The sequence below is a fragment of the Mus caroli genome, chromosome 5, assembly GCF_900094665.2.
Source record: "Mus caroli chromosome 5, CAROLI_EIJ_v1.1, whole genome shotgun sequence".
NCBI lineage: Eukaryota > Metazoa > Chordata > Mammalia > Rodentia > Muridae > Mus > Mus caroli.
The window spans coordinates 64,004,746-64,030,104 of record NC_034574.1 but is presented as its reverse complement, the minus strand read 5'-3'; the positions used below and the strand labels follow the sequence as shown (position 1 = coordinate 64,030,104).

Here is a 25,359-nt window from a genome sequence, read left to right as displayed (position 1 = left end):
GCTCCTGCATTCAGGTAGTTTTGTTAATGGATGGAAGCAGAATAACTAGAGAATAATCACACTATGGTGTGAAGGCTTTATTGCACAGCCACATTTGCATTGGTATAGAAACCCAAAAGTTTATTCTCTTAAATTGAAATCTATGAATATAATGGTGGTTTAATATTTGAGATATGTCTTAAAATAAGTAGGAGTATCTAGAACAGGTATGTCTTTGGTTGAGCAAAACCATAGACAAGAAGAATGGAATGTCCAGTAACACTGAGGAATGAAGGGGCACAGTGTTTTTGGCGATGACTGTTTCAAGATGTACAGTGGAGATACAGATAGAGATGCCATTCAAGACTCCAATGAGATTTCAGTTCACCTTAATAGAATGAACCTTCAGTTACAGAAAAGGCAATCTGGTACATCATTCTGGTATCATGATATTGGTTAACAACCTCATAAAAAAATGTTAGCTTTTAAATATATGGTATTTATTTTATTTTGATAACTACTTTGTTGAGTATTATTTAGACATATAAAACTATACACAATCTCTCTCTCTCTCTCTCTCTCTCTCTCTCTCTCTCTCTCTCTCTCTTCCAATGAGTATCGCTATTAGAGTACATATATAGAACTACCATGGCTATTGTGTCTTAGCTTTTTCTTAACTCCTTTCTCATTGTTATATGTGTTGGAGACATATAATATAAGCTCCATTCTCTTGACAGAATTCATTTGTACTATACAATATTGTTAGTTATAAATATATGGTATCTGATAGATTTCTAAAGTGTATTTATATTTTTAAAGTTATCCTTTCATGATTAATATCATCCTATTTAAAATTTATAAAAATTGTAAAAGTTGAAATGTAAGAAACAATCAGAGATATGGAGCAAATTTAGAGTGATATTTATGTAGTCCAATGAAATAAAATAATGTTGTTAATAATGAATATATAGGCAGCAAAGAGAACAAAACAGAAATGTTGTTTGGGAAAAGGTCCAGAAATCTGGATAGATATCCGTCATAACTACAGGGAAAATTACAAAATATTTAAGGTGATTTTCTTTATTTATTTAAGAGAATAATGTTGTCATTAAAAAAAATAAACAGAATAGAAAAGTTGGGAAATGTGTGTAATTTAGGTTGTGTAGATGTAGATTTTGAAGTTACTAGAAATATCAGCTTTCAGTCCAATGGGTGAATAGAAGTAGTATATAGAACATAAAATAATGACAGGGCTTCAGGGTGAACACTCTCGCTAAGGCATCAGAATTTATGGATGTAGCATTTACATAGCAGATAAATTAGTTAGAAAAATATGTGGTAAGAGAAAAGAATCCTTATCAGGTATAAATGATGAAATTTAGAAACTGAAAAACTTAATAGAATAAACAGAAAAATAGCAAGAAAATACAATTTTAGCAGCACATAAACACGTACATTCAAAGAGCTAAACATATAATATTCCTCTGAGACATAGTCTCAGCTGTCATAGTAAAACATTCTTCAGAGTTTATGAGACAGTTCTAGACACAATATGCTCTAAGAATAGGCTCGACTACAATTTTGTGTTAGACAACTAGGAACTGGTCTTTCCCTGGAATGTGGTTGATATAATACTTTTTGTCTTACTGATTTATTCTCTCTCTCTCTGTCTGTCTCTCTGGCCATCTCTGTTTCTCTCTTTCCTTCCTTCCCTTCCTCTCCCCTCTACTGCCCTCCCTATCTCCTCCCTTCCTTCTCTTCTTTCTGTTTATTTTATAAATGTTTTTAAAATCATCATTTACTTATTTATTTTTTGTGTTTTTTCTTTTTTTGACAGATACAGGCTTGGGAGAAAGGGAGAAGGGAGTAAGGATACATGGAATTGGAAGGGTAGGAAGGTGAGGTGAGAATGACCTGGGAAGAGTTAGGGGAGCATAAAGATTGTGATCAAAATATATTGTATGAAAAATTAAATCTTGAAGAAAGAAAAGATAAGTGAAAAGAGAACAGGGAAACAATTTTATTTTTAAATGTATATGTATTTGTGTAGAAAGCTTTTGGGGATAAAATTTAAATCAAGATTTAAACCAAAAAATCAGTTGTGGTTTAAAGTTATTCATGTTTATTTAATGTCAGCCATCTTTTCTTTGTAACAATATTACATGCTATTATTAATTCTACTTTATTACAAACCATTGACATGGTTTATGCAAATTGATTTATAAGTTGCTTATTTCCCAAACACAGACTTTGTTCAATATGTTTACAAAGTATGTAAAAAATTATGTTATATATAGTCTAGCAGTACTCTGATAGTGTCATGTGATAGGGAACTAATAGAGTTCAAAAAGGAGCAGACTTTTTCCTTATTCTTTTGGTGTAGTGTGTGCGTGTGTGTGTGTGTGTATGCATATCTATAATGTATATACATATACAATAATGTGTATATATACAAATCTGAAATCATTACACCAATCATATCTCATTACACTACACTTATGCTTAGTTTTGAGCATGTCTCACTCATTTGGAAAGTAGGTGCTCATTGTTACTGACATAGGGCTTCTAACATGTGTTCTACATGATCATGATGAATACACACCAAATAAATGGGATGTATTAACATAATTTACAACAATGAAAAGTTCCTCGGCTCACTGCATATTTACACATAGTCAGAGCAAGAATATATTCTCTTCTAAGCATCAGTAGACATTCTATGTGCAAAAGAGTGAAACAAACCACATTATCTATTCATGAATAAAATTATAAAGAAGACACTTATTTATAAAGTGAGGGTGTGTTAAGAAGAGTTAAGAGAATGTTTCAGAAATGGAAACAACATGAGCAAAGAATTGGGCAAAGATACAGAAACTGATGTGAAATACTCAAAATGGATAATGATAAAATGCACACTGAAAAGATAAAGAAATAGTAAAGGAAACACTATCCTACCGAACAGTATGAACTTTTGTCAAGTATACATGAATATTATAAAAGAGATGTGAAATTTGGGTTTACAAATCACTTTTCAATATGTATGAGGTGAATGGAATCATTCCAAGCACCTCTTCCAAGTACACCAATGACACAGTAATTAATAAATAACAACAAAATTGGAAATATGTGGGAATGAAACCAATACTCAAAGGACCAGCTATCTAAACAGTAAGTCACTTAGGAAATAAGACTATGTATGAAGAATAGAGCATGCAAACACAGCGTAGTGAGGCTCAATAATCCTTACAGAATTCAGTAAAGGCAATGCTCAGAGGAAAATTCATAGTACTTAATGTCCATATTAACAAAGAAAAGGACTCAAATAACTAAATTATATGCATTTCCATGTATGATCAGAAAGGAAAAACAGCTAAACAAAATGCTTCTCGAGGGAAGTAAATAAGAATAGAGAAGAAATTAAAAAAATAGATAACATAAAAGCAATAAGAAGTCACCAGAATCAAAAGCTCATTCCTGTTAAATATCTGTCCAATTGGCAAACCAGGAGACAAAGGAACAAATACCAGGAATCTAAAATCAATTTAGACTCTCCTCTCAACTTTACAGAATGTAAGCAGAGCATGAGAAAACATGACATGGCCACAAAAACCAGTTACATAACGTGGATGGCATGGATGTCTAAGGAAGGAAAAAAAAAAAACTAACTGAGAAAGCAATCTTAGAAGATTAAAAATAGGGAAAGAAGCTCAGGAAGTAACTGGGCACTTCAAACAGAGATGATTCCCATCCCTAATGGACCCAAGGGTGAATCCAGTCAAGCTTTCATAGCTTCAGCATCAACCGTCTTCGTGACAGAACAAACCCAACACTGAATTTGAATACGAGCTACTTCTCAAAATTGAGATGCGGAGACATTTTTCTTAGACATGCACTTCTAATTTTGAAAATAACTAAATTAAAATAAAAAAAAACCATGATGTTGCCAGAAATAATAGAAATAGTCATGTAATGACTTCAAAAGTTAGGCTGTATAACTTTGAAAGAAAGAATGGAGAATATTGAAAATCACAATATAGTAATGAAAAAGAGAACTCAGGATATAAGAGATACACTGTAGAGATTTTATATAAATGTGTGATAAGTTGTATAAAATACATTATAGTTTATTTGTTCAGTAGAGATTATAGGGAAAATGATATTTTACTAATGTCTATACAGGTTTTCATAGCATAAAACATAAACTTGCAGGTTTTATAAGAAGCTTGTATAAAAATACCCATTTAAATAGAGATGTAATGAATATATCAATACATATTTAACTCCAAATCAGCAAAAGATGTTAGTATTAAAGCTGCCAATATAAAAATATACTGTGTAAAATGACTATAAAAGCATACAAATGTCTAAAATAGTTGATGCTAAATGTGAATTATAAAATTAAAAAGCAGTAGTAAAGGAGCTGGGAAAAGTTAAAAGTCAACAAAATATTGCCACACACACACACACACACACACACACACACACATACACACACACACACATATGAGGATATCAGTTCAGATGCCAGAACTCATAAATGGGGGAAAATGTAGGCATGGTGGCATGCTCATTAATACCAGCTCAGGGGAAGGAGAGGCAACAAGATCCCTTGGTGTTTGATCACCACTTGACTACCTTAATTAGCAAGCACTAAGCCAGGGAGAGATCCTGACTCACAAACTGAGATGAAGGCCAGGTCGATGCTCAGCGTGTAAGGTGCTTACACACACACACACACACACACACACACACACACACACACACACACTAAATATTTGGAAGTTGAATGAAAGAAGTCTCTATGGAATGTCACCTAATGCTGCCCTCTGGCCTCCACACACAAAGATACATATCTATCCACACCTGCATAAACATTTTCCTGCCAGCACATACGTATACAAACACATGAGATACAGAGAGGCACAAAGACAAGAGAGAGACAGAAGAGAGAGACAGAAAGAGAGAGAGACAGAGACAGAGAGAGACAGAGAGACACAGAGAGAGACAGAGATAGAGAGAGACAGAGAGACAGAGACAGAGAACGACAGAGACAGACAGAGAGACAAATGAGAGAGAACAAATAATACATGATTTGCAGTATATATGTATAGATGTAAGGACTGAAAGCAATTTTCTCACAAATGGATGCTGTTTAATGGTGAAATCATTCTTGGCAAAAATTCTAAAAGTTATTCTTTGCTGTCAATTTAACTCTGCATGGAATATATATGTATATGTATATGTATATGTATATGTATATGTATATGTATATGTATATGTATATGTATATGTATATGTATACGTATATGTATATATATACACGTGTGTGTGTGTGTGTGTGTGTGTGTGTGTGTGTGTGTGTATTGAACTGAATTTTAAGACTCTGTACTGTTTACCCCACTGGTTCTGTTGGCCTGCATGGTGTAACTCATCTGAGAGATGAGCAGCAGCTAACATAAACCACGTTCCTTGAGTTTAGACCCTCTCCAGATATTTTAAATTTGGGCATGTTTATTCAATTTCTTCTTAAGAAAACATTTTTAAACAAAATATATTAAGATAAAACAAAAGCCGTCTCCTGGGAATTGGACAAGACAAACCAACAAAAGGAAAACAGGTTAAGAGAAGCCACTAGAATCAGAGACCCACTCATTCAAACAGTAAGGAGTTAAAAAAAAAAAAACCTATACTGAAAGCAATAATATATATGCAGAAGACCTTGTGTAGACCCATGTAGGTCCTACACTTGCTAGTTCAGTCTGTGTGAGTTCATATGGGCTTTGCTCAGTTCATTTGGATGGCCTTGTTCTCTTGACATCTTCCACTCCTTGGCTCTTACACCCCTTCCATTTCTACTTCTGTGGATTTTCCTAAACCCTGAGGGGAAGGATTTGATGGACACATAATATGTACAGCTGTGTGTTCCAAGAACTCTTTCTTTGTGTGTCTTGCATTTGTTCATATCTACTGCAGGAGAAAGGTTCTTGGATGATGGCTGAATAAAAGCACTGATCTCTGAGCAGGATAGAATATCGTTTGGAACTATTTTTACTGTTGTGTTTTTAAACAGTAGTACTTGGTTTTATCCTAGGTCTGGGTCTATCTGGTTTCTGGTTCTTTGTCACCCAAGCAGTGTTGAGTATGGATTCCAACTTGTGGGGAGGACCTTAAGTCCTGTCAGACATTGGTTGGTTACTCCCACAAGATCTGTTCCACCATTGCTCACCAAGCATACTTTGAAGGCAGGATATATTGTAATTCCAAGCTATTGAGGGTGGATAGATGTTGAAGTTAGAATTTCTTCTTATAGATCATGTACTATATTATTTTGGGTTAATTACATATGATAGTATTTGTTGGTATGCTTTGTCAAAGCTTAAACACGTAGTTGGTAAAGTTTGTAAAGTGATGAGGAATGCTTAATTTTTAGATACAGCATATCTTGCTTTAGCCTTTCTCTGTTGTTTAGCTGAGTGACTCCTGGCAGTGTTCTTAGCTCCTGTGTACCTTAGTTTATTGCATCCATAAAACTGTACATGTAATAATCTTGTCTTTAGAGATGAGGATAGGGGAATAACATCACACAACACCCTCATATGCATGACTTTACAGAATATTGACCATGCTTACAGCACAGGATAAATGCTGTGTAATTATCTACAATACTTACTATCTGGTTTCTGACATAGCTTTCTTCTTTATGTCAAGACATGTATAAAGGGTGGCCAGCCCATTTGAAATAAAGTAACAGTACTCACCTTCATGAGACAGTCTTTGAGGAATCATAAACTCTAGAGATCTAGCAACAATAAATCTGGACTAGAATTTAAGTTCTTTGATATCTGATCACCAGGGGATGGGTTTTGTGAAGAGCATGTCTGAATACTTGGCACTATTTATTTGTGTGCACTATGGCTGTGTGAATTCAAGTTTAGTGTGGTAGGACAATTCAAGTCAATTCAAGTAGCAAAATTCACTTCCATGCAAGTAGTGAAATTCAATTCAAGGGGGGAAATTTAATTCAACTCAATTGCCAGCCCCTGTTTACTTCATTCTTACTAGCCATGGGCCAGTTTAACATCTCTAAGAAGCATGATTTTAGAAATGCATTTCATCTATAAACACCACCATTGAGTCTTTCTTTTTAGCTATATCCCCTATGCTCAGAGTGGACAGCGTTCTCCTAGGCAACAATTGAGTCACTCAAATCATGAGTCTCTATATGCTTTCCAAAACCTTAAACCAACATACATCCTTATGATCTAGTCTTAGATCTCATTTACATATAACTGAGCTTGGCCTTGCCCTGGTTTTCACTTGAATAAGAATAATGAAAAAGCTGAAAGCTGACCTACCTGGAATCTCACAGGTCTACTCCCCTCACCTGCAAAGCAGAAAACATCTGCTACCAATGTTCCTGTGTGGCCAACCTTCTTATCTACACACTAGAATGAGTCCTTCACACCTGCATAAAAATACCATTGACATAATACTCCATCTCTGATATCCTCAGTGCATTCAGTATTTAGTCATCACTAATAGAAGATAAGCAATGCAAAGCTAAAAATATCTTCTTTACTATGGAATTTGTGTGCTGAAAATATACCCATTTGCAGGTAATCTGTAAAGGCTTCCAGGGTCCAGGCTTCTTTACTGGCTGTTTGACACATAGTCACACAAGACACATGATCAGAACACTGGTAAAATTAAAAGACCTCTGGTTATAACTTGTAAGAAGGCATTAAGTGTGCTGAATGCTTTTTATAATGATATTATTGCATTTTACTAAACAGACCACGAGGAGTTGAAACAAGGAAGCATGCACACACACATATGTATATATATATATATATATTTCTTTATACTTACATACACATATGTGTGTATGTCAATCATTTAATGAAATAACAAAAGAGTACTCTGGAGAACTGATTGCATTGTGGACAGAATATTATACCAGTAATCAAGAAAGCTTGTGTCACTTTGCCTCTATTGCTAGGTAGGAAAATCCATTTAATTTCTGTATATGCTAGGCTTGTTTCACTGAAAATGGAAACCCAAGCTATCTGCATTAGGGAAATGCTAGAAGGAGGCATGAAGTAGCAAACGCAAGGCCAATATATATTTTCTATATCAGTATATCTGCAAATTCTGTAAAGGACTATGCGTTATGAAGGATGCTGACAGGCAGTAGTAGTTAGCAAGGCAAAATAAACTTATACGTATTGATTACATGTGTGTATGCTAATATGTTATTTATTTATTCATTCATTCATTCATTCATTCATTCACTTTACGTGCAAATCACATCCCCTCGTCCCTCTCCTCCCAGTGCTACCTATTCATGCCATTTCCCCACTTCTCCCCTCTTCCAAGGAGAAGGGGAACCCACCAACCCCCATCAACATGCCCTGGTGCATCAAGTTGCATCAGGACTAAGCACACCCTCTCACACTGAGGCCAGACAACGCAGCCCTGCTAGGAGAAAGGGATCCAAACACAAGAAACAGAGCATGAGTCAGAGACAGCCCCAACTCTGCTCCAATTGTTAGAGAACCCATATGAAGACCAAGCTGAATATCTGCTATATGTGTGTAAGGGAACTAGGCCAGTCCATGCATGCATGCCCTTTGGTTGTTGGTGTGGTCTTGTGTGCTAATATTTTTATCAAGGGGAAAAGAAGATTTTTCCTAAATGTAGAAGGACTCCTATTTTTTTTTTCATGAATCACTCTTGACTGAATCAAGGTGAAGAGTAAATTTCCACTGTAAACGTATCGTTTTATTTACTGCAGACTCAAAAACTGTATTTCTCACCTTACCCGGCTTGTTTTCCTGGCTAGTACCCATGGACATATTAATTTGAAGTCTGTGGGTGAGGGCAGGCAGTGATTGGAAGAAGCACTGTAGAAGCTCAAAGCAAACAGCAAGGAGAGCGAGAGAGCAAGACAGAGAGAGAAAGAGATGAGGCATGGAGAGAGGGAGGAAGGGAGGGAGGAGAAAGAGAGAGGGTAGAGGTAACTGGGTAGCTGGGAATGAGACAGTTACATGAGTAAAGATTTCAGTCTGTGCAGCTAAAGAGTTGGAGCAGTCTTATCAGAAAAATGATAATTACCACTGAAATTCACAAGAAGAAGCAGCAAGAGGAAGTAGAATGTGTGAATGGTACAGGGTATGAAAATAATGAACACAGAGACTGTACATGGCAGAGATGATTTCAGAGTTTATTCCCAATCTCGGTTTTCCAAGAGGCACCGGCTGTGAGAGCTAACAGGAGGCATACCTGGCATCTCAGAATTGACTTTGGCACAAGGCAGCACATGCTAATCAGATGCAAGCTGCCAGCCCACCAGCCGCCTTTTTCCCTGCTGCTGCCACAGACTCATCCCAGCCTTCCCACTGCCAATTAGGAAAGTGAGTGAAGCAAAATACAGTAATAAGCCATGGCAAGGAAAATCAGAGAGCCTTTCCAGTTCTAGTTCGGGCTGAGATGATTTGTTGGGAATAGTGTTGGCCTGCCTAAGTTTTCTCAATATTAACGAATTATTATCATCTTTCAGTGAGGGTATAAGAAGGTAATTAAAAGCAAATGCTATTGTTTACTTGGTCCACTTTGCACTAATATTGAGATTTTTGAGAAGGCCTTGTAAATTTTTAACATAATGTAATCATAATTGTTTAAGACATTTAAGCTACTCTTATTTGTAGCTCAGAAACAGCACTAAAAACAGCACTGTATAACACCCTATACTATATTTCTGAGTTGAGTATATCAAAATTACTAGCTGTTTAATTATGAAACAATTTCTTAGTTAAAATAATAGGAGTGCCTTCCTATTTGCAGACAAGGAAACTGACCCATGGAGCTATTCTGAGGCCCTATAACTTCTATAAACTCTCCATAACACTTTTTTCTATTATCTAATATCAAGTCAACACAGAAACAGCAATCTGTGTGTGTGTGTGTGTGTGTGTGTGTGTGTGTGATCCTTTTGAGAATTGTGTTTACTAAAGGTATGTCAGAACTTGAGTCCAACACTAAGATCTATATTCTCATCATCGTTTGCTGTCAGCAGATGAATTTGGAGGAGTGTTGGGTGCTTTGAACTATAGTTGAAGTTTCACTATTAGTGGACCAGGACTTACATAGTAAAATAAAGTTTATTGTTCTTATCTGTCCTGTCTAAATGTTATAGTTTACATTTTGAAGCAAAGTTATCCTGATTATCTCTGAGCATATAACTACTCATAGTTGTATCATGATAGCACTTAGAAACTCAGTATACATTGAAAATGATTTGATTGTTGTATTAACTGTGTTCTCAGAGCATTTGTACAATATATTCTGTTTCGGGAGTCATCTATGAAATATTTATAATATTATAGGATATATGAGGAAGACGGCAGGTATCTAGGATTTTTTTCATTGTAATTTTGTTTGTTTTGTTGATTCAAGTTTTCTTGTGCAGAGCAAGTAAGTCATGAAGGATGTCATCTCTTGCTTAAGCCTCCAAAATGATATCTTACTGATGTCTCCTTAACTTGACTTAGGTTTTGAAGTATATCTTTGTTTACAGTTCTTAAACTTTGAAATTATAATGTAGAGAACAGTAGCTTCTCTAGTTTGGTTCTTCCCCTACTTTTTAGATGTATGAATGTGCATTTTTAGGTTTTAATTCTGAAAATTATAAAAGCTACTAGTTATGTTCAATGTCAATTCAAAGAAATAGTTTCTAATTGGATGATTTTTATGATGAAAAAAATTTCTAATACATTACTTATCACAAATAACAAAATATATTCCCAGCTAAATCACCTTAGGGAGCTACAAAAAGTCTCCCAAATGATTAACATTTCAACGTTCAACCTGCATTTTGTGGCAATACAATTTACAAGAATGGCAGGAAAATGGATTTGATAACAGTGGGGAGTTTGTAGAGAGAAGGACTTTCTTTGGTTTGTTGTTCTTTATTGTCTTATTGTCATAGTGCCAACCATATTACTTTATCTTAAACTCAACAAATCACAATGTTACTGCAAAATATAGCAGTAGTTACACCAAGTTTGACTGTATCAGATAAAGGAAAACAGAGGTCTCAGGCATCTGTTCTTAACTATTTCTGCATCCAGCTTTGCCTTAATGCAGACTGTTCTGAACAACCCTCAATTCAGAAATCCTGAGATTGGCTCTGAGCCATGTTAAACTTTGGAAATTTGCTAAGGTACACTAGACGTTGACAGGTTACTTTTGCAAGAGGTTTGTCTTAAGTGATGATGGCATTGCAGGATCCAAATCGTTATCAAATTATGCCTAATTAAAGAGCTGAATCATATCCTTTGAGACATCCGAGGACAGAGTAGTTCGGTCATGAATATCAAGGGTTTCATTAATCCAGAATTACAGATCTATTTGAAAAGTTTCTCAGATTTGTGTAAACAATGAAAGAACAGAGAAGTAACTGCCTCCCTGACCCAGTGTTCTTTCTTATGACCCAACTCTTACACCAAGTGAAGAATGAGTAGCTGAAAAATAAAACAATTGAGTCCTTTTGGAATCCATTTATATAGTTCAATACTCTTTGGATTTTCTCAGTCTACCACTAGATGGGACTCTTAGATCCATGCTTTGTATTCTCAGCATCTTTATCTACCATTTATCTAGGGGGCCTAAGGAGCATAGTAAACAAACAAAAAGAAGCTACAGAAATCTGCATTAGACAGACTCTATATGGTTTATTCATGTTTGCCAATAAAAGTCTATTCAATGCATATTTTAATCACCATTGTAAAGGGAATGTCAGTGAGGTACAGTTTGAAAGAAGAACGGTGGAAGGAGAGCTGTGTAGATGTTCAGGAAGAGTAAATGCCAGGCTTACATGCTTGTACTACTAAGGCCAAAAATCCAAGAAGACATCACTTCCATTTTCAGGTGGAAATGTTTACTGTGGAGTGCTGTGTTGTGCAAAAGCCATCGTCTTATGTAACTTAAAATGATGTTTACATTTTGATGTAATGAAGCCTCTGTGTCACTCTCCAGAAGCAGTTAGAAGATTTGATAAATCCCAGTCAGTTTTAAAACACTTTTTTTCCTAAGCATATCCATTTCCCAAGCAATTACAACTGTTCCAACAATTCTATGTTCTCAACATAATAGAGACCTTACAGGCTTCACCAGTAAAATGCACTGCTAGAAAATGATATTAATCTCTAACTTATTGCAAGAAATCGGCTTTCTAAATTTGTGGCAAAGAATTGTAGAGTTTCAAGGCAGGCTTTCTGAATTTTTGTCTTACATTTACAACATGATAATGCTGTGATTTTCAGTAAGATTCTGAATGTCACTTTATTTCAGTTTTCTCGCTTATATATTATAGGAGCTGCATTAGTTAATGCCTTGAAGATAACCTTAGAGGTGTGTTGATGTCATATTAGCAAATGAAAAGAAAAACAAAAATACTTCCTTTTTGATTCCTTTGACCAACACTTCTGAATTTTCCCCTGTGCCTTCCATCTGTCTGTGGTTATCGAGCTATACATAAACTACCATCCCTCTGTCTCTGTCTCTTCCTCTATTTCTACCCCTACCTCCTTGCCTAGCCTTCTTTCCCCTTTCTCCTCTCTCTTTCCCTCTTTCCTCTCTCACCCTCTGTGTGTGTGCACGCACGTGTGTGTTTGTGTGTGTGTGTGTGATTAACACCATGAATTCTGGAAAAAAAAACAGATATCATGTTTACAGATTTCTACATCTCTATGCACAAAGTAGGTGCGTCTGCATTAAATATTGTGTTTATTCATTTATTCAATCTAAAGAAGTTATGCTTGTCAGGAACTGTGATGGGCTTTGCAGGAGTAATGGAAAGTAAAACTGAGATACCTGTCCTTAGAGAGTTGGTGTTCTGTTTGAGGTGAGGGGCAGGTAAAGATACCCAGAACATTTGGTTAACTTTGCTGTGCTAATATGGAAAATACTCTCTGACAACAGAAAATACTCTCACCGCAGAACTCTAGTACCACCCCATCCTTGATCAGGTGTCTTGAGGCTCTGACAATGTTTGGGTTCTACAATCACCATGGATCTGAATGTGTATGAATGCACTTTCAGTTTCAAACATACTTTATTTCATTTCACTCTGACTTGAAAATCTTTTGATATCTTAAATTTAAGAGTGGCTACATGCTTTGATTTTAAATTGACGAACATAATATATCAGTATGTGCTCATTAGTACTTACTATCTTTCTATAATTTACTTATAATCTTACTATAATTTTGTTAAAGGTCGCATAAAAGTATTAAAATAATTTTATGGTCCATAATTTCTAGCAAAGTATAGTCAAGACTTGGGGCTTGGAGTGAGGATTAAGCAAGTTTAATGATTAAACCAGAAGCAAAATTATTAAATAATTGGATTTCTTTTTTGGATAATTATTTGAAAACAGCAGAGGAATGGTTATGATATATCAACCTTCTTTTTTTTTTTTTTAAGATTTATTTATTTATTATATGTAAGTACATGTAGCTGTCTTCAGACACTCCAGAAGAGGGCGCCAGATCTCATTACGGATGGTTGTTAGCCACCATGTGGTTGCTGGGATTTGAACTCTGGACCTTTGGAAGAGCAGTCGGGTGCTCTTAACCACTGAGCCATCTCACCAGCCCCCATATATCAACCTTCTAACGGGTTATAATTCATAGACATCCAGTTCTACATGGTTTCACAAGCTGTTTCTTAAAAGTAAGATTTCGGTACACATTGGCATACTTGAATATCTGAGTTTCTTATTTAAATTTTCAGGCCATGGTGGGGTATTTGTGAATTTTGTTTATAATCATAACTTATATTGCCTACTCTTTAATTCTCAAAGATTGCCCATATAATATCTGTGTATTATGTTAATAAGCATTTACAGAAGCTTTTTGGGTTGCAAATCAGCACAAATACCCAGAGCAAAATGAAATCTCCCAGAAGTGAATGATAGGCATCTGAGTAATAATAGGGATCTTATTTTTAAAATCATGTGTTAATGTTATAAGGCTGAACATTTCATATTTCAGTGCTGACATGTGCAGAGTTTGCAATCTGTCTTTTCTATTCTTACAACAAACCAAAGCTGAACAACATGAAGACTAAGGTGTCTCGTTGCATTCACAGTGAACTATGATGACAGCCAAAGTGTCATCCCAAATTGGAAAGAGGCAGGCAAACTCAGAGTGACACAGCCAAGAACTCTTACCTGGAAGAGAAGCTGTGGAGCCATATGCTGGTTGGAACATTGTCATAGTAATTTTGATGAATTGCTTGGGCAATCGGAATTACTGTGAGAATGAGACACTTATCAAACTATAGAGTTCCTGGAGCATCACTATAGTTCATGGACTAACTAGAGACTGTTACTAGATATTCAAAAAAAGATCTGAGAATTATAGCCAGGGTCAGTGCAACTAATAATTATGAGCTTTTCTCAGACCCTCATTCAGATCAAAACCTTCAGAAAATAGGCTCGTTTGGCCTGAGCTTTTGGCTAGTGATGTAAATGAAGCTTTCATTATCCCGCTCATCTAGCTTTTCTGACTTAAACCCAAAAGAGTGATAATTTATAGTATGTCCATCAGGGATTCATAGAAATGTGTTGTGAATGTTGTAGCAAGTTGAGTAGCTAGGACAATGGAGAAATATTGTGAGTCTTCAACCTGGGACATAGGTTCACTAGCAGAGAGTTGCGGTCAGCATCTAAATCCCTCCCCTAAGCTGCTAATCACATGATCTCTGGACTCCAACAACCTATAAGAGAACCAAATAGAACACTCTGAAATTCATGGCAGGTGGGACTCATAAGTACAGTAAGTGTTATTAACACAACTCAGCAAACATTAAACTAAACAAGAACAATTGACGTAAATCCTGCACTACAAGTCCACCTCATTTCCCATTCCCAACTCGTCACAGTTTTCAGTAACAATAATAACAATAAAATTGCATTATATGACAGAAAGTAAAATAAAAATAGAAACAAAAGTGGCAAAGCCAACACTAAACCATGATTTAGTTGTTGGAATTGCTGGATGGGAAACGTAAACTGTTTGGTACAGCCATTAATATTTAATGAATCTGCTGGTAAGCATAAAGGACAGGAAAGAGCTGAGTAATGCGGGCAGAGGGATGTAACTAAGAAATAATCAAAAGGAAACAGAGATTTTGGTGTGTGCATGCATGAATTCCCCAGAACAGAGCGAAAATTAAAAAGGTAACAATAGGAACCACTGAAATTAAAACACAGCATGGAATTGGAGATTCAAGGAACAAGCTCAGCAGCAAGCTGACTGAAGAAAAGAAAGATGGATGCGTTTCCAGGTATATATCATTGCAAAGTTAAGACTGTAATTCAAACAGAAAAATAAAATGAAACGCGGGTTGGAGAACTACTGCAAGTTCTACATATCTTAAATATACATAGTTGGAACATAAGAAAAGAAGGAACTAGGAATATAAAACAAATATTTGAGATAATGATGGCTGAAAACTTAGGAATATTAATTAGAACACCACACGCACAGAATACACTCAGAAATCTCCAAGAGCAGATATAAGTACAAATGAATGAAGACCATTCAGAAAACCAAGTGTGATGATGTACATCTGAGACCCCAGGCTCCACCTGATGGAGATTTGGTTGGCTCACAGCAAATTTGAACCAGCTCAACCTATAAAGTGATTTCTGGACCAGCCAAAGCTATGTAGAACATGTACCTAAAAACAAACAAACAAACAAACAAAAACATAAACAACCTAATTATTAAAAGAACAGTAAACTAAAGGCATTTATAAAATCTTGGGTGTGGTTGAAGAAGGGAAATGAAAACAGAAATCAAAATAATCACTGCAGTTATAGGCAAAGTATCTGAAGTAATCATTAAATTGGGCTTTAATGTTATGGACTTGCTTAAAATCCTCACTTTCTATTTTCGTCCCCGTATCCTTTGTTCAATTTCCCCCTGAAAGCCGGGATCCTGTGTCCTTCAGTCTTGTACATGTTATCTACTAATCGAGTTGATATTTTGTTTTGATACCAGGCTACTCCTTACCACCTGTTTCTCCACATTAGATTTGCCCAACCTTCTTGTCTACACAGACTGATGATCTGGCCAAATTGTACATAGAAATCATTTGTGTTCTTATATTTTAATATCTCTTGGAGAGTTCTGATTTTGTTTCACAGTGTTCAGAATGTGGGGATTACTTCAGGAATGAAGTAATAAGTTTCTTGATATTATGCTAATAAATACATGCTTTTCCATTCTAGAGCACTGGGGAGCAGTTTAAATAAATATTTATATATTAAATATCTGTGTAGTAAATTTCTACATTCCACTAGGAACTCACTTTCTTTTTCATTTTTGGAGAGAAGACAGATGGGTCATAATCCATACTGTTTAATGGGGAATAGGCTTGTGCAAATGAGTGCAAACTGAGCAGGAGAGGCAATGACAGAGGGATGTAAGGCACAGGACACAGATGATCTCAAGGGAAAGAATGCCAAGGAAGTATGCATAGTATGGCTACTACAGAGACCAAGAGCCTTTGCTCTTTATCAACGTATGTGCTCACATGTACCTTCAGAAGTAGAACTCAGTAATTATTAATAATAATTCATTACATAAAGGAGTATGGGTTATCAAAGTATAAAGGAGGTGAATGTGAATGAGAAGAAAGAGTACTGTTCGAGCAAAGCCATGTACATTTATCCAAGCTGACAATGTTTATGCCTCTATCCTTGAATCTAAAATCTGAAATTGGTGTCATTTAGATTACAGACACAGTCACTGAAAAGAGACCTTTAAGAAGCACAGTATTTGAAATGAGTTTTGGATATAATAAATTTGTGGCTCACTCATGTAAGCCCCCGTCCCCAATAACATGTCATCCCTGTGGCCATATTGTGGCTGCAAAAACTGTAAATAGAACCTTCTAGACCATAATTGTTTCTATGCTCTCACAAAGACTGAATTAGGAAAGTATGATATAACTAGGTTTTACAATAATAATAAACATGTAAATTGTCCCCAAGATAGAGAAGAATCAATGTTTTATTGGAAAAGTTTAGAGGAGCTGTAAATTATAGTTGTAACCTTTCTCAGTGTGATAGTAATGTGTTCTAAACATTGTTCTGTTAATTTACCATTGTAACTTTCTGAGTGATAGTAATATATCCAAAACATTATTGTACTTGGGTTAAGAGTGGAGTATTGTTTTGTTCACTGTGATGATTAAAGACAGAAACAAAACATTTTTTATCAGATTTTTGTTTCTGCCGTTTCTAGCAGTAGCCAGCAGGTGGTATCAAACAATTTTGTATTTCCTCTATTGCAGCATTTGCTTCTGATTATTGTGACTTTGTTTTTCTTACTTGTATAACACATGCTCATCCTCTTTCCTCTCTCTTTACCTCTCTCTCTGTCTCTTTGTCTATACACTCTCTTCCTTTCTGTCTCTGACTTCCTTTCTCTCTGTTTCTGTCTCTGTCTCTGTCTCTGTCTCTGTCTCTGTCTCTGTCTCTGTCTCTGTCTCTGTCTGTCTGTCTCTCTCTCTCTTACACACACACACACACACACACACACAAATAGTTTTATATTATCTGTGTTATATAATTTCTTGAATTTACCTAGGGGCTCTTATTCTTTCTTCATACACAGATGTATCTTTTGAAAATAAAAGACCCAGCTTCACACTCTGTTAATTCATTTGGTCTCAAAAACAACACTAGTAGAAAGAATAATTTAAAATCCTTACTTAAAAAAATAAACTGATTAAAACAAAAGAAGAAGCAGTGAAGATCTTTCACAGTCACAGGTTACAACTCAAGACATCTGGTAGTGGTGACCCGTCCTTGAGTGCTGTTGAAACCACTCTCTCGGATTTGATTTTCTTCATTCAATGCATATTTCATTCGAGCCCTCAGGGTTGCCTTGGTTAGAGGCCATTTATTTAAACACAGGAATTAGAATACCAATTAAACTTTACAAGTTTCTGGGACTATTTATATTATTACATAAAAGAAAACCAGGATATATAAGAGGTAGAGGTTAGATGTAATCTTTGCCATCAGCCTAACTCACTTATCACAGATGTAGAGATTTTAAATGATGTTTTTGTTCTTCCTATGGGGTTGCAAACCCCTTCAACGCCTTCAGTCCTTTCTCTAACTCCTCCATTGGGGACCCATTGCTCAATCCAATGGTTGGCTGCAAGCATCTGCCTCTGTTTTTGTAAGGCTCTGGCAGGGTCTCTCAGGAGACAGCCATATCAGGCTCCTTTCATCATGTACTTCTTGTAATCCACAAAATAAATGATGAAGAACTTTAAGGTATTTGCCTTCATGTTTTACTGAGAAACATCTAGTTCTCCCAGAGAGAGAACTAGATGCACACTGCAGAGGTCACACCAAGGTGAGAAGGAGGAATGCTGAAGTGACTTTATGGCAGCACTCATTTACAGAGGGCATGATGAGCTGGCAAGATGACATTGTCAGAAGACACTGCAAAGTTTTTGAGCTTTCCAGATAAGTGCACCACTTCTTAATGTTCAGCTCTTTCTGTTTACATTGTAATGAGGACCATCTGGGTTGAACCATTAGACAGAAAAGCTGGCATATGAAAATCTTATTCTTCTTGTGAAAGGGAAAACAGGAGAGATCAGGGGAGGGGGCGGAGCGGCAGGAGGAAAGCACTTTGCAGATGAAGTGAACACTGTAGTTGTCAAATCCAAAAACCTTCTGAAAGCAAATGAAAGGTGGATAGGGGAAATGTTTGCATATGGTAAAGAGCTAATGTCTGCACAGAACATTCATATTGGATCGGCTGTCACCGAGTATTCACTTCAGTGAATGGACCTGACACTAGATTTAGCTATGAGGACAAGCTTTGAAAGAAAATTGAGCTTATGATCCTCAGTCGTTTGTACTTGATGATACTTAATTTAAAAAAGAAATTAATGAAACTATGATTACATCACTATACCCCTCTTTTTTTCTCCCTCATAACCCCTCCCATGTCCTCTCCTTCCAAACTCTCTCAGACACATCCCAAACTTCCTTCTCAATTTAACAGCCTCTTTTTCCTTTAATTATTTTAGTTACATGTGTGTGTGTGGGGGGGGGTATAACTGAATAATTACACATTTTTGAATTTGTAAGGTGTGACTTATGGGCATGTAATTTTAGGGTTGACCACTCCTCTTTAGAAAAGCAAGTACGGTTCATCCTTGGGAAAGTCCATTTTCTTCTCTTAGCAGTCTTTAGTTCCCTGTAGTTCTTTGTCTAAAGATAAGTACACATGACATTCCTCCTTTCATCTTAGAATTCTAAAACAATAACATTATCATTATCTAGGTATTGTTTGGGAAGCTGTACTGTTGAGATATGATAGGTAAAGAACTTCATTGTCATTTCTAGGATAAACAGTCTCACTGTTGATTTTCTGTTTCTCTGGCTCTTACATTCTTTATGCCCTCTAGTCTGTGATGGGACCTAAGCCTTGGGTGTAGGAGTTTTTGTTGGTGTGTGCACCGAGCCTGGGTTTCCAATGATCGATTGGTCTCAGCATTATGACCTATTGTGGTTTTCTGTACTAGTCTCCATTTGCTGCAAAGGGAGCAACTTATGCATAAGCATAAGTTGTAGAATGAATGTCAGTGGTGCATCCTTAGGGACAGCTTTCCATGCAGGTCATTGTCACAGGTCCTTGATGTCTTAAGAGGTAGAATTTTTGATGGCCGCCTCCTGTAGGAACTCTCATAGTATGTTCTGGGACTATGGAAGACAGACTGCAAGAAAGGGGCTTTTAGATGAGCTCCAGGTCAAAGCTCTGAGTCCTGTTTTGACGGATATGGTTTCTGCAGTGACAGAAACTTACCTTTAGTTCATGACAGACAATCAAAGAAGCAGCAGTATTTTATAAGTAAAGTGGACTACTCTGACCTGTAGTTTGAAAGAAGATTTCTCATGACTGGACGTAAGGGTTTTGTCAGTCTATTGCTTTCTGTAAAGAATGAGCAGCTTATGTGGCATATGTATCTATATGTGTTTATGTACATACACATATACATATATGCACATTTGCCATATTGTTTTAGATAAATGTAAAATATGAATTTGAGGCTTAATCTAACAGCTATAGAGTGATTAACAGCTCTTCTTTTCTTCTGTTTGATTTACTTCCCCACTTCCCAGTTCCCCTACAGTTTTTTTTTTCTCCTTTCTGAGCACATTTGCGGTAGTTCCCTCTCTAGTACAGCCCCTCAGCTCTCTTTACCAGTAAGTGAGTTTTGCAGTAAAACAAATTTAACATTAGTAAATCTTAATATATCCATTACTTGTGAGGATTTATACTTAATTATAAATGAAAGATAATCTTCATTATCATCTACTCCTATTATCCATAGGTTATCTTTCATTTATAATTAAGTATAAATATGTACTCACTGATAAGTGGATATTAGCCCAGAAACTTAGGATACCCAAGATATAAGATACAATTTGCTAAACACATGAAACTCAAGAAGAACAAAGACCAACGTGTGGACACTTTGCCCCTTCTTAGATTTGGGAACAAAACACCCATGGAAGGAGTTACAGAGACAAAGTTTGGAGCTGTGACAAAAGGATGGACCATCTAGAGACTGCCATATCCGGGGATCCATCCCACAATCAGCTTCCAAACGCTGACATCATTGCACACACTAGCAAGATTTTGCTGAAAGGACCCAGATATAGCTCTCTCTTGTGAGACTATGCCGGGGCCTAGCAAACACAGAGGTGGATGCTCACAGTCAGCTATTGGATGGATCACAGGGCCCCCAATGGAGGAGCTAGAGAAAGTACCCAAGGAGCTAAAGGGATCTGCAACCCTATAGGTGGAACAACATTATGAACTAACCAGTAACCTGGAGTTCTTGACTCTAGCTGTATATGTAACAAAAGATGGCCAAGTCGGCCATCACTGGAAAGAGAGGCCCATTGGACTTGCAAACTTTATATGCCCCAGTACTGGGGAACGCCAGGGCCAAAAAATGGGGATGGTCTGGTAGGGAAGTAGGGGGGAGGGTATGGGGGACTTTTGGGATAGCATTGGAAATGCAAATGAGGAAAATACCTAATAAAATATTTTAAAAAAAGAAAAAAAATAAATAAATGAAAGATAAGATCAAATGCCCATTTTGAAATTAATTCACTCATTCTAGTCAATAACAAGAAAAAAATCAAGAAGCAAACAAAATATAAAGTAGATCACTGCAAAAAAATTATAAAATTAATAAATTTCTTACAGAATTATAAAAATAAATAAATATAAACATAAAATTAATATGTATAGTGCTATCCTCTCATACTTTGTCCTTGTATAGTTTAATAGTTTAATTAATTGATTAATTTATATTACTTTTTAACTACCCATATATATATTTACTTGTTTGTATGTTTTGCCTACACTGTACATTTGAGCATCACCTGTATATCTGGTGCACATGGAAGCCAGAGAATATTGCGTGGAATACTTTGAAAATGGAGTTATTGATGCCTATAAGGTGCTATGTTGAACTGAACTCTAGTCCTCTGTATGAACAACCAATACTTTTATCCACTGAGCTGTCTTCTATTTATCTACTATGTATGTATGTGTGTGTGTATATATATATCTATATATACATATATATGTATTATCTATCTATCTATCATCTATCTATCTATCTATCTATCTATCTATCTATCTATCTATCTATCTATCATCTATCTATCTATCTATCTTCATGTGTGTGCGTGTGTGTGTGTGTGTGTGTGTGTGTATGTGTGTGTGTCTGGTGTGGTATGTTTGTGTGTGTATTTTTCTTACATGAACATAAGCCACTCGGGCTGGCACAAAGCCATGGAGTATCTCCTAAAACTCTAGTATCAGGCAGGAGAAGTTTCCCCTGGAATCATAAGTCAGATAAGTTCACATGACTTCCAGAATAATATACACTACAGTGGCTACTCTTAGTTCCCTCCCATAGGTTGAAAGTAAGTGCCTATTGCTGAGGAAACCACATACTCCAATCACAGAACTCAGAAGCTTTGACCTGGAACTAACCCTGAGAGCCTCCTTCCTGCGTTGTAGCTTCCATAGTCACAAAAAGTACTATGTCAGCTGCCAAGGAAGGGAAACTATCAACAGTCCTATGTTGGTAAAGCAACAAGGAGCTATAACAATAACCAGATATCCCTAAGAGTAAAGCAGCGACAATCATCTTGATGGTAACTGACTGCAGTCATTTAGATGTAAGGCTTGCTCAGCAAGATGGAAAGTCATGGGTGATACAGAACTTAGCCAGTGATCCAGAGCTGGAGCGGTCACATATCTTAGAGGAGAATTTACTGCCATGCTTTATCTACTAATTATGTGTGTGTGTGTGTGTGTGTGCTTAATCCCATATCAAAGAAGCTTCTCTTTGTAGTAAATGAAGACTGTTACAGAAAACCACAATAGATCATAAAATAGAGATCTACTGTTCATGGGAAACCCAGCCTTAACATATTCCTAAAGCTTGGGGAACATCTCTGAAGAGGGGGAAGGTCATAAGAGTCAGAGTCTGTACTGTGAAATCTAGTCTTCTAGAAATGACAAGCAAGTTGTACCCATGATTTTTCAACAATATGGTTCCCTAAACAGGACTTGGACTGTAACAATATCATTAGGATGCTGAAATGGAAGGAAGGAAGGAACCTTAAGTAATTTCACTCATATAAAAAAAGCTATGGGCAACTAAGAAATCATTAGAGAGGAAACATTAGTTTCTCCCATGCATGAGCCCCTAGTTGCTCATCCAATTCAGCGTCATCAAAGCTTAACTCATATATAAACAACCCACACTCTACTCGATTTAGCAGCGTATATGTTTAGAAGCATATATGTGCTTCAAATCTGGTAGTGTGTGGCTTGTAAATACATGATTTATACATATTTACATATGTGTTTGTGTGTATGTGTGTGTAACAATAATAATCAAAGGAAGCATCAATTTATAATGGAGTAAAGTGTAGGACCTCAGAGGAATTTGAGGGAGGGGATGTGGATAAGGGAGAAGAGGAAGGAAATGAAGCTATAATATATTTAAAATTCTTAATAAAAGAATAAAACTAAATATGTGAAAATTCAAATTAACAATGACTTTCAGCTTACATTTTATTATAAAAATTATATGGTCCATTCGTTTTACCTAGTAGAAGTATTTAAATATATGTGATAATATAAAAAAGTACTACAATATTAAAGTCAGGTACATTTCATTTCTACTTTAAATTGGGATATTATAGTCTTTTCTAAAATAATTTCTATTGTGTATTCAGTCTGATTTATTTTACTGGGTTCATTGAGGCATATCTGTGTCAACATAAAACCACAACTTAATATGTTTTCCTTACGCTTAATTAGCATCACTTCCTTAACCATGCTGTCTCATGGACATAATCACAATCATTTTATAGCTCTATTTCCTCATTGCCACAATGTTCTGTTGTCCATACTGTAAATAAATTAGAAATTTTCAATATCTCTGGTTATGTAAAGGTTGATTTGTAAGTCTTTTCTTTCAAAGAAGTGTTTACAAACTTGTATTCCTGAATTATTTCCTCCATATCCTTTTGTCATATCAGTAATACATATTGGTCTAAGAGTATTATTTTGTTATGAAAAATAAGAAGAATTAAAAGTAGCATTTATGCATAGTGAACCTGACTATGGGGTAATTGTGTCGTTCAACATATTGCACTGAAATATTTAAAAATTATACTTGCTTTCTACCTGAGAAAAAGGAATAAACCTTTCATATAACTATAAGAGCCATACTAGTGACCAACAGTAAACACAAGGTTAAGAAATGGAGCCAATTGAGGGCCTATCTTCCAGAAACAGTGATCCACATGGCTTTGTTCTATCCAGAAGTAGAAGTGAAGAGTCACAGGATAATACCTTTTAAAATGTTAGGAGAGGTGACAACTACAAACAATGGAAAGGAGATCTGAAATTATACCTATTCATAAAAACCATTTAAAAGAACTATTGAAATTCATGAAAATTAACATTTGCAAAACTTTGGAAATTATCTAGCTGCAGCAATCCAGGATACACTTACTTAAGGAAGAAATAATTGATATTGTTGAAAATAATAAGCTGTAAGGTAATGTGATATGGTGTGTAGATCTCATTGCTCACATCCCAGCTAAATGTGAACCATAAATTTAACAGCCTACCTTCCTCAACCTAGAGAAAGTAAAACATCATTCAGAGATAATGAGTTAGATGGAGGTATGGCTGTGTGAATACAATCTTTGTTGTAAGACAAGTTGAATTCACATTCCTATGTACAAAGAAGGTTTCTGAAAGACCAGTGGTGGAAGGTAGAGGCAGGAAGATTTATATGGGTTTCCTGGTCGTCTTTTTTTGACAATTGGTGAGTTCTAGATTCAATGTGACACCCAATCTCAATAAAGCAAGGTGGGGAGAGTTAAATGAAGACACCTAAGGTATATTCCAGACTCCATAGTATAGACAAAGGTATTTGCACATGCAGCAAATACATGCATACAGCACATACAACACATACACACACACACACACACACACACACACACACACACACCTATCCATACACAAAAGAGAAAAAGCATTGTATGGATTTCATAGTAGGCCCCTGGAAGACCACTCCAGAGGGGTCTTTTGTTTCCCCAACTCTAAACTTCCCTGATGGCAAAGTTAGAATCTGGTGGGTGAGGATATCCACTGAAAATATTTCCAGGCAGAGGCTTTAGGGTTTAGACTTCCTCAAGGCAACAGAAAATATTCAGAACAAACCATAAACTAATCACAAATATTGTGAAGGAAGGCTTGAGAATGAGATATACATATTTGTGGAAAACCCTGGCACATTCCTTAGAGTCTATAAGGTCACATACTACCAGGGTTAAATGTATACTTAGGAGACATCTGGAAAAAAGAACAGATGTCTTTACATCTTTACAAACAAAGACTTTAAGAGCCTGCACAAGCAGAAAACTTTTCTTTGAATGTTGCAAAAACAGTGTTTATGTGCATTAAACTATACATGGAGATGCATGGGAGGGATTAGATTGTTTCTGATTTTAGGCATTTGAGGAAACTTCTGCATTCATAAGATAGGTGTCTACCAAGCTGACAAACAGACTTCAATGGTCCCAAACTAAGACATGAATACAAACATTGATGATGTTCAGATAATACACTAAATGGATACAGAAAATGTGGTACATTTACACAATGGAGTACTACTCAGCTATTAAAAAGAATGAATTTATGAAATTCCTAGGCAAATGGATGG

General features: G+C 36.0%; 1 protein-coding gene across 1 annotated transcript in view; it reads left to right on the top strand.

Moving 5' to 3' along the window:
* Window positions 1-25,359, top strand: part of Gabra2 (gamma-aminobutyric acid type A receptor alpha2 subunit) — a 130,686-nt gene that overhangs the window by 85,889 nt on the left and 19,438 nt on the right. The gene's annotated exons all lie outside the window — the stretch shown is intronic.